This window comes from Mustela putorius, unplaced genomic scaffold, assembly GCF_011764305.1.
Source record: "Mustela putorius furo isolate JIRA1106 unplaced genomic scaffold, ASM1176430v1.1 tig00003909_pilon_pilon_pilon, whole genome shotgun sequence".
In the NCBI taxonomy this organism is placed as follows: domain Eukaryota; kingdom Metazoa; phylum Chordata; class Mammalia; order Carnivora; family Mustelidae; genus Mustela; species Mustela putorius.
The window spans coordinates 37,628,458-37,636,900 of record NW_025422057.1 but is presented as its reverse complement, the minus strand read 5'-3'; positions in this window follow the sequence as shown (position 1 = coordinate 37,636,900).

Genomic DNA, 8,443 nt, shown 5'->3' with positions numbered 1-8,443 from the left:
AACACACTGATGGTTACCAGAGCAGAGGTGGGTGGGGGGATGGGTGAAATAGGTGATGGGGATTAGGGAGTATACTTGTGATGAGCACCAGATTATTATGGAATTGTTGAATCACTATATTGTTCACCAAAAAGTAATATAACATTGTATATTAACTAACTGGAATTAAAATAAAAACTTAAAAAAAAAGAATTAAGCCCACAGTTGGTGAGTATCTAAAAATGGTGCAATAGCTATGGAAAAGTCTGGTGGTTCCTCAAAAAATTATAAATCATACAATTACCATATGACCCAGCACCTCCACCTCTGAGTATAAGTCCAAAAGAAATGAAAGTGGGGACTCAAACAGATATTCAGTTACCCATGTTCAGAGCAGCACTACTCATAATTGCCAAAGGGTGGAGTCAATCTAAAGCACCTATCAGCAATGAACAGATAAACAAAAATGTGATATATACATCCAATGGAATATTATTCAGCCTTAAGAAGGAAGACAATTCTGACCCATAATCCAATACGGATGAACCTTGAAGACATAATGGCCATGAAAAAATTCAGTCACAGAAAAGCTAATACTGTTTGGTTCTACTTATAAAGTTCAATTCATAGAGCCAGAAAGTTCAATGGTGACTGCCAAGGCTGGGGGGACGGAGAAACGGGCAGCCGTTGTTTAATGGGGACAGTTTAATGTTCAGTTTTGAACAACAAGAAGAGTTCTGGAGCTGGACGGTGATGATGGGCACACAGCAATGCGATATACTTCATGCCACCAAACTGTACATTTAAAAAGAGTTAAGATGGTGAATTTTATGTTATGGGTCTTTTAACGAATTTTTTTAATTAAAAGCTAAAAGAAAAAATAGTACTTAATCCTACATACAGATGACAGTCAAACTGAGAGAGCAGCACGGAAACAGACCTGGACTCTCTGGATTAAACTGACCATGAAGCTGATCATCTCATCAATTTCCATGATGTTTAAGCTTTTTGGGGGAGGGGGCAGGGGAAAGAGTGGCTTTTATGTCAGTGTAAGGTCTCTGTAGGCTCCTGGCCAAACAAAAGGGATGCCAGGGCAGCCTTGGAGTAGCTTAGCTAAACTTCCAACAGCCCCTTTATCATAACCAACTCTCCCCTTTATCATAACCAACCCTTCTCCCTTCCTCATCCCGGCACACGCACTCTATGGCATTCAAACACTGGCCTCCACCTTCCAGCCTCAACTTGATGATGTAATAGATCAGTTAATAACTTCCGTACACACCTCAGCTCTGTTTGGCAGCCAGTTCCCTCTCCTTCTCCCTAAAGTGGATCCGCTCTCAATGTCCCAGCACTCCCTCCCCCTCATGCCTTCCTGCCCATGTGTTCAAGTCATCTCTCTCCCTCCCTGTCTCTCACACCCCACTCCTGTTTCCAGCTCCTTTCCCACAATATATGAACATACCCATCTTCCCATGTTTCCCATGGTTAAATAAACACGCTTCTTGACCTGCTATTCCCTTCTAGCTGCCACCTTGTCACTCGCCTTCCCTTCACAGTCAAGCAGCTCAAAATATTTGTCTGCGTTCCCTGTCTCTACCTCCCAGAATTTCCAGGCGGTGAGTCAGTGTTCCCCAACCATTCCAGTGGTTTTAACAGTCTGTTAAAAATGCCACTCCTCCCTTCATTGTTAAAATCTGATGGATCTGTTTGTGTAGTCATTCTCTTACCTGAATTCCCTGTCCCATTTGTTATGTTTTCCTTGGTATTTCCGGTTCCTCAGCTTCTGGGACCATATCCCTCATAAGCTGTCCTCCTACCTCTCTGACATTCCTCCCAAACCCCTGTGTGAGATCCACTTTCTCTGAGTCTCCCTCAGAGGCTGGGGTGCTCTACAGTCAGTCCTGGCCCAGGGCCCTCTTCTCCTTTCATCCCTATAGCCAACCCAGTGACTTCATCCAATCCCATGTGCGCAGGAAAGGGTTGACTCAGGAGATCTGGGATCCTCAAACCCTGCAACTTCCAAAGAAAGGTCTGACCTTGCTTGCCTCCCAGAAGATAATCTCCATGCCCTTCGAATATCCTACTTAACAAGTGTCTGTTTTTCTGGGGCCTTGGGCCATGGCAGATCGTTTCTGCAAACAATGTGATCTATGGTACAGGTCTTGGGTATTCCAGCCTCTGAAGAGACTAGAAGTAGAGTAATTATGGCCACCCTATGCTTATGTGACAAACGCTCCCCACCCACCCACCCCCCCAAAAAAACCCTGGACACCATGGCTCTGAGGAGAGTCCCTGGATTGCAATCCTCCAGATGTATCGTCACACATCACTGTGGAGATCCACTGGAGGGAACAACTGGACACTGACAGCACATAGACAAACTGGCCTCCTCAGGGAAAGAATGGCACCTGTACAGACAACACTAAGAGAAACTACCATCGCCTATACTACACAACTGAACCCTTCATTCCTAAATATGTACTTTTTTTTTTAAGATTTTTTCTTTATTTATCTGACAGAGATCACAAGTAGGCAGAAAGGCAGGCAGAGAGAGAGGAGGAAGCAGGCTCCCTGCAGAGCAGAAAGCCCAATGTGGGGCTCAATCCCAGGACCCTGGGATCATGACCTGAGCCGAAGGCAGAGACTTAACCCACTGAGCCACCCAGGTGCCCCTGTACTTTTTGATTTGTTACAATGGGATTATGTTACATTGTTTTTGCTTAAAATATTGTTGCAAAATTGTCTTATGTACTTCCCAGTTTAAAATCCTTCAATGGGGGACGCCTGGGTGGCTCAGTTGGTTAAGCAGCTGCCTTCGGCTCAGGTCATGATCCCAGGGTCCTGGGATGGAGTCCCACATCGGGCTCCTTGCTCGGCAGGGAGCCTGCTTCTCCCTCTGCCTCTGCCTGCCTCTTTGTCTGCCTGTGTTCGCTCTCTCTCCCTCTGGATCTGGCAAATAAATAAATAAGATCTTTAAAAAAAAAAAAAAATCCTTCAATGGCTCCCCATGGCCTACAAGATAAAATTCCAACTCTTTTCTTGGCATCAAGAACTGCCTAGTCCAGACAATTTTCTCAAGCTCTACTGGTATTTTACATTCCATACATACTGATGATGGTTCCATACATACTGATAGTTTTGTGCTTGTTGGCCTTTATCCATGCTAGTCCCTCTACTCCTACTCAGAATGTACTTCTCCTGATCCTTTCCAGTGGGCACACACTAACATGTCTCGAGATTCAGCCCAAGTGAACCATAAGACACACCCGTCTCTCCCAAAACCAGTTCCTTCCTCAGATATTTTTGTCAACGTCCCTATGATATTTTATTGCATTTATAAGTTTGTTGTCTGTACTTTGTGCTCTAGGAGAGCCAAAACCTCTGTTCCCCAGGCTTAGAATGGGAGAAGACCTCATAAATCCCTGATGAAGAAGTGAGTGACTGGCATTCAGGGATGGGCTTATTGTCCACTGCAGGTCAGATATTGGGTCCATCAGTTGTCTAATGCAAACCACATTTTATCTACCAGTCAAACAGAAAGAAGAGTGCTAATGACAGTGGATGATCTTTAGGAAGATAATCATAAGAAATATAATTTATGGGGCACCTGGGTGGCTTAGTGGGTTAAGCCTCTGCCTTCGGTTCAAGACATGGTCTCAGCTCCTGATATCAAGCCCCATTTCCAGCTCTCTGCTCAGCAGGGAGCCTGCTTCCCCCTTTCTCTCTGCCTGCCTCTCTGCCTACTTGTGATCTCTCTCTATCAAATAAATGAATTTTAAAAATATTTTAAAAAATCAAAATAAAAAAATAAAGAAAATAACTATAATTTATGAAATACAGATGACACCAAATATTACCCAAGACACTTTATACATTTTTAAAATTCATTTTCATAAGAACTCTGTACTTTGGTACTTTGTCCTCATTGTATAGTTGACAAAATTAACATTCAAAGATTAAGTGGAACAGCCATTTTAACATATAGAATCTGGTGTCCTATGGGCCCTCAGGAGATTCTTACTCCCTTTTCTAACCTACTCCTCACAGCCCTAAGACATTGGGATAAAATAATGGAAGAAAGGAGGTGTCTGGGCCAGGAGAAAATATATGGAGTTAGGGTGACAGTAATGCACTAAAAACAAGAAGATTAAGTCAAAATTCATACACTGAATGCTAATATCCTCCCTCTATCCAGGCTTCTTCCCCATCTTGAGCCCTAAATTTCTGGCAGCTTATCTTTCTGCCACCATGTGGGAGGTCATACTGCATTTTCTGGACAATCTGACCACCCAAAAAAAAAAAAAAGCCATTGAAATGGGCCAACCAGGACACCCTGCAAAGAAGCCAGTGTGTTAATAAGCTTGTTTGTGGGGGCGCCTGGGTGGCTCAGTGGGTTAAGCCGCTGCCTTCGGCTCAGGTCATGATCTCAGGGTCCTGGGATCGAGTCCCGCATCAGGCTCTCTGCCCAGCAGGGAGCCTGCTTCCCTCTCTCTCTCTCTGCCTGCCTCTCTGTGTACTGTGATCTCTCTCTGTCAAATAAACAAATAAAATCTTAAAAAAAAAAAAATAAGCTTTGTGCCTTATTCTTTGTTGTACACACAGCCAAAGTTGAGAATATGGTCAATGCTCATTTAGCACTATGTGTCAGAAACTATGATAGTTAGTATTACAATTCCCATTTTATAGGTAGAGAAAGAGACATGGAGATGTCAAGGAACATGTCCAAGTCCACACCACTAGAAAGAGAAGCTACACTCCTCTTCTTATGTTGGCATATATTATTATTTTACATGCATGATTTTCTCTGCCTTGCACCATCCCTCCTCAACACTTTCCAATGTTTCTCCCATACAAAATTCTTCAGGAAGCTCCAAGAGTATGGGCTTTACCAAAAAAGGCAGGAAGCCAAAAGAGAGGAAAAATGATCCAGGAGATGCAAAGCTAGAGGAAGGTGATAGAGATGCCCAGGATATGGTGTCAGGAAGCTGAGAAGGTAGTCTCTCTAGATTAGAGCATATCAGAAGGCTCCATGAACAATTTCCTTGAGAAAACCTACTCTGTAAAATACTAATTTGTGTGAGCTTATTGAGAGGAGATACCTATATCTGAGGCAAAATATGGTGTTGCTTTACTAATTACTACAGAGGAAGACTAAACGAAAAAGAAGGCAGTTGTTAACTCCAGGATCAAAAACAGTGCAAGAAAGAAAATCCATTCACTTAATTTATGAAATGGCTCCATTACAAATAGTGTTTACATAGTCAAAATAATATATGCACTGAATATTGATCCAAAAATAATAGACCAAAACTGTATTTGGAGATGCAAAGGGGTGTACAGGTTCACCAAAGGTGGGGAAGTAGAAAGAAGGCTAGAATCTCAGCCTCCACATCAAGAAGTCAATTGATAATACCTAAAACTGAAAAGACAGGAACTAGCAATACAGTGTGCTTTGTAGAAATACAGAGATAAATATGAAATAATCAGCTAAAAGAGGCACAAGTTGTTGACTCCAGGAAGCAGGCAAGAGGTACAGTGCTGCTGGGCTTTGCAACAAAACCTTTGCATTATCTCACTCTTTAAACCGGATAGATAGATGGATGGGTAGATAGATGGATAGACAGATGATAGATAGAAGATAGATATATGTATCTTTAATAAATACTCACACCACCCAGGTAATAGAAACTTGGGAAGAAAAACTAAAACCACTCAGCTCAGCTCATCTTTGCCCTTTTCTGTCTTTGGAGGAATGCTCCCCACAGGGAACATGCATTTCATCTGTATTTCTCTAGCACGTGAGCCAGTGGTTCTCAAAGTGTGGTCCACAAACCAGCAGCCTCTGTATCACTCAGGAACTTTTGGAAATGCAAATTCTAGAACCTCACCCCACGCCTACTCAGTAGAAAATCCTGGGGCAGAGGCCCAACATCCTTGTTTTAACAAGCCCTCCTGGTCATTCTGATGCTCACTCACATTCAGGGAAGCCCATTCCAGGGCAGTTCTGCCTGGGACTGATGGGGAAATCTGTTCAGTTCTGAGCTTCAGAATAGTTAGAAGCTTTCTTGGCTAACATCCTTAAAGCCACATCCTCCAACTAGGCTTTAATCAGTAATAAAGGTGATGTTGTGACTGTCAAAATAATATAATAATGGTCAGGAGAAGCAAAGAATTCAAAGAAAAAACATGAAACTGTAAACACAGTTTTGACACGTTAACAGTATGAAAGCAAAACCAGAAGCTAAAAAGAATAAATTTCTCTACATACAAGTTAGAATCATTCACTAGTCAATCCTCCAATATTGCCCAACAGTAAATAAGGTCAAAAGTGAAAGTCAAGGGGCACTTGGGTGGCTCAGTCAGTTGAGTGTCTGACTCGTGTTTTCAGCTCAGGTCATGATCTCATGGGTCATGGGATCAAGCCTCATACTGAGTTCTGCAGTCAGCAGGGAGTCTGAAATTCTCTCCTCTACCACCACCCACAAGCTCTCTCTCTTTAAAATAAATAAATAAATCCGTTTTAAAAAGTGAAAGTCAAATTAGGGGAAAAAATAATTGCTATACACATAATGAGAAAGGGGCCCAAATACACAGTAAGTTCTTAAAATCAATAAGCAAAGAAAACCAGCCCAACTGAAAAATGGTCAAAAACTTAAAGGCAGTCTGAAGCTTTGTTGTCCAATGTGCTGGTACTAGCCACATGTAATCAATCCAAATTGAGGTCTGTTCTAAGAGTAAAATACACACTGGATTTCAGAGACATAGTGGTGAAAATGTAAAATATCTCTTTCATATTTTTATATCAACTATGTGTTTAATATATTGGATTAAATAATATGTATTATTAAAATGGACTTCACTGAGGAAGCAAGATGGCAGAGGAGTAGGAGACTGAAGTATCAGTAGGTCCCAGGAGTTAAGCTACATAGTTATCAAACCATTCCAAACACCTACAAATTCAACAAGAGATAGAAGAGAGGAGCAGCAATTCTAGGAACAGAAAATCAACAACTTTCTGGAAGGTAGGATGTGTAGGGAAGTGAATCTGAAGCCAGGGGAAGATAATCCCGGGGGGGAGGGGCTGGCTCCCAGCAAGCAGTGGAACAACGGAGCACAAAATCAGAACTTTTAGAAGTCTGCTCCACTGAGGGACATCACTCCAGAGACTAAGCAGGGGTTGAGCTCTCACAGGAACAGTGTGGTCTCAGGACCCATGGGGTCACAGACGGACCTGGGGTATCTGAGTGTAGCAGAGTTCACAGGTGTCAGAGCGGTGAAGCTGGCTACAGAGATAGAGCCGAGGATTGAGCTCTAAGCTTGGAGTTTCCTTAAACTGTGATCCGCGGCATAATCAGACCACTGAACTTCGAGCAGGGACCACAGAAATGGCAGATCTGGAGAGACTCATCTTCCTGCTCCAGTAAGAGCAGTGTGGCAGAAATCTGCTGAGTTTGGAGACTCCAGGCAGGGCCATGTGCCAGAGACAGAAATGCTCAGTCACAGGCTGGGTGAGTGCTGCTGGAGATCAGGGAGACGGGAGTGATTGACTGCATTGCTCTGAGGCCACACTGAGGATTGGGGCCCCAAGTGCTCAACTCCTCCTGGAGGAATTGGAAGCCCGCTATTTTCATTCCCGTCCTCCTAACCTCTATGGAAAGTGTTCAGGGAGCAAAGGCTCCCAAGAAGGAACCCGAGCAGATTACTTAGCCCAGCCCCTGGCAAGGGTGGTACAATTCCACCTCCGGCAAAGACTTTGAGGATCACTGCAATAGGCCCCTCCCCCAGAAGATCAGAAAGAACATCCCTCCAAGACCAAGTTCACAGATCAGCAAGAACTGTGAAACTGCAGAGCTAGGGGAAAGCAACACATAGAATTCATGGCCTTTTTCCCATGATCCTTTACTCTTGCAAAGTTACATTTTTTTATTTTTTTTTTCTTATTCTATTTTTTTAACATTTCCTCTTTCTTCTTTTCATATTTTTTAACTATTTCATCTTAACAATACCTTTTAAAAAATATTTTGGAGAACCTGGGTGTCTCAGTTGGTTAAGCCACTGCCTTTGGCTCAGGTCATGACCCCAGAGTCCTGGAATTGAGTCTTGCATCGGGCTCCCAGCTTCATGGGGAGTCTGCTTCTTCTTCTGACCTTCTCCCCACTCATGCTCTCTCTCACTCTCTCTCAAATAAATAAATAAAATATTTTTTAAAAATAAAATAAAATAATTTTTTAAAATCTTTTAAATTTTCATTGTTATAGTCATTTCTTATCCCTTCATTGTAGTTAACCTTATTTTTTGTATACCTATAGGTTTTTTTTCTTTAAAATTTTGGGAAGCAATTTCCTCTGATAGATCAATAAATACCCTAAATCTAGCACATGGCTTTGTTCTAGTCTCCAGCCTAATCACATTCTCTCCTCTTTCTTCTTTCCTTTTTCCAACCAACTTATCAATTCCTTTTCTA